Raw genomic sequence first — 2,878 nt, 5'->3', positions numbered from 1 at the left:
AAAAAACCCTTTTATGAAGCCTTAGTGAAAGATTCCAAAAGCTTCACATTTTCCACTGTTTTCCTCTAGGTCCATTAGTGTTGAAGCATGTTCACTGAGAAAGTACCCAAAAAAGTAATTAATTAATGATTTGATGTTACTTCAGAACACCAAAAAATCTAACTCAGATGCCTTATCATAAAGTGGCAGTGACCAGGTTCTCAACAGCAATGCCAATGGAGCAAAAGCTCTGGAAGTTTCTACCATGCTGGAAAGACCTTTGAGTAGAGGCTCAGAAATAGACAGAACCTTCTATTTAAGGGCTAATCTAATTGCAGGAAGGCTTATCACCAATAGGCTGGCCACTTGATGGTGAACACTTTGGCCACGTCACTCCATGAAACAAAGGAAAATCCAATATGACTCTTGGTCCTGTGAACTCCCCCTCTGCTTCTGCAATGAAGTTGGCAGAATCATGGGAAATAAAGGGCAGAGGATGCTAAGAATCACAAAATTTCCAAGCCATTTTTATTCTTTACTTAGCTCTTGGTAGGTTCAATGGGATATCCTTATCCAATTACTGAGTGCACATCCTACTGGAGGAAATGAGTCATATTAATTTTGACAATCTTGATATAATGAAACCAAAAGAAAAAAAGAAGTTACAATGGAAGGAAACCTGTCTGACAGGTTCATCTTGTAGAGACAAATAAAAAAGCTGGTAGAGTTGGTTTAATTTTATGCATATAAAAACAACAAGAAATGTCACTTGAGAAGGTATTTGATCATCTCAGTGCAATACTTCTGATGTGTAAAAAGACTATCATGAAATTAAAGCTTATAAGAAGATGAAGAGAAAATTTTTTATAAAGAACTTAATAAGATCCTATAAATTAATTGAACACAGAGTCTAGTACTTCGTGACTTTAGAGGACAAGGAGAAGTAGGTCAGGAGAATGAGAATACATTAAATAAGGAAGAGGGAATGTGAGAGACCAAAGGCTTGAAGGCTATATAAATACCTCCTGCCTATATAGCATGCACACAATTATCAAGAAGAGAATTAGAAGGTGCTGGACAAGGAACTGAATAAAATTATTGAAAATAATTTTGCTTTATTAACTGTCTGTGTATAGTCAGACAACCAATTTGCTAAAGCAAATATCAAAATTAGTGCAAAGCTAGAAGTAATAATAAATATTTGACATGCAATTAAAACAAGTTACTAATAACAAAAAAGGGGATGAGGACATAAGAAAGCACATAGACACAGACTAAAGTAATTTCATGTAAAAGTTTAAGTGATATAAATTGACTACTCTAACAAGAAGACCAGGGAACCTAAAAAATACTCTAGTCATCAAACTGATTTACTTGCCAAGAGGGGAGCTATGGCAGCCAAGTGTAACACTAACCTAGATTACAGACCCATTTTTAAAACCTCAAGGAGGAGGATGGAATACTCTGAGCAGTATTGTCTCATAAAGTAGAAAGAAGCAGTGGGAGTAAATCAATTTAGAAAAAATTTGGTAAGAGAACCAAGAAAAGTCATCATAAGGGTATTTAAGGATAACAATGGAAGGCAGAAAACAAACGAAAGAAAAATGGAATAGATCTGCATTTTTATAACAAAATTTTTCACCGTCAAAACAGTAGAATCTTCCTACTTTGACATCACAGTCCTGGATTTATTTACATAGGAATGAAATGTGACATTAAGGAGACTAATATGATGAAAGCAGCTGAGTCAGGCCAAGTGACATAGAGGAGATCTATGCTGCAGTCAACACAATTTTGAGAATAATGAGACATCACTTCTCAAGGTATCTGTAGGAGAAGAAGATATCAAAGATATGGTGAAAATTTCAGCCCTTTTTGATATTTTTAAAAGGTTTTTGAGAAAATGAAAAAGTTATTGGCTTGCATGACTGCTCTCACAATTTTATAAACTTTTTTTTATAGAAATTCACAAGTTTATCAAAACCTACACATTAAATCTACTGGTAGCTAGTCAGGCTTTAGCAAGGAATACTATAAAGTATACCATCTTTCTGACCATGCAATTGCTGAAAGTTGTAAAGAAAATAAGATCCCATTATACTTAATTGTTCATGGACCAAAAAACATACTTCAGTAGAACAAATCGCCACTTTAAGAATTCTCTTCCAACAAGGTGTCTACCACCAATACATCAAAATATTTCTAGACTACTTAATAGATATAGCAAAAGAGAACACCTTGATCCTAAATGGCAAGTCAGGCATAAAATAGGAACACATATGCTTATCAAAGGTGTTTGCTGCTATGATGGAATTGATCCAGTGCAGAATCCAAGCTAAAGAAGTATTCTCTGTGTCCTTTAGATATTCTTGTTTATAGATGGATGGCAACACAACCACTTAAAAGAGTTTGACTTAACCATCCAAACAGGGAAAATCAGAAAGACAAAGAATTTCTATCATCTAGATTGTGACATACAGTTAAATGGAAAACTTAGATAGAATTATTCATCCATTCTCCCTCTCCCTCTCTCTTTCCACATATGTGTGTATTTTATAAATTTGTATATCTATATTGTTGACAGGGAGTATTAGGGACAACTAGTCAGACTCAGAATTGAACAAAAGGAGAACAGGAACTTTTTTTTAGGAAATTGAAAAACTCCTTTAATGATCCCAAACAGAATTCTCCCTGAAACGAAGTATTGGCTTTTAATGTCAATATTCTACCACTATGCTTTTAAATCTTGGAGGAATATAGTTTCTGTAGAAACAAAAATGAAGCAGTGGATGGGCACCTGGTAGGCTTGAGTAGTCTATAGCATATAACAAATGAGAAGAGGAGAAGAAGAGGAAGAAGAAGAAGAAGAAGAAGAAGAAGAAGAAGAAGAAGAAGAAGA

The 2,878-nt window shown here is 34.5% G+C and overlaps 1 protein-coding gene across 3 annotated transcripts in view; it reads left to right on the top strand.

Moving 5' to 3' along the window:
• The window catches only part of ATP2B2 (ATPase plasma membrane Ca2+ transporting 2), a 423,952-nt gene that overhangs the window by 399,814 nt on the left and 21,260 nt on the right, over nt 1–2,878 (top strand). The window lies entirely within an intron of this gene.

This window comes from Petaurus breviceps, unplaced genomic scaffold, assembly GCF_028583685.1.
Source record: "Petaurus breviceps papuanus isolate PSGF00001 unplaced genomic scaffold, PetGlider_PUasm1.0 174, whole genome shotgun sequence".
Classification (NCBI taxonomy): domain Eukaryota; kingdom Metazoa; phylum Chordata; class Mammalia; order Diprotodontia; family Petauridae; genus Petaurus; species Petaurus breviceps.
Note: the sequence above shows the minus strand (reverse complement) of the source record. Positions and strands in the feature narration are given on the sequence as shown.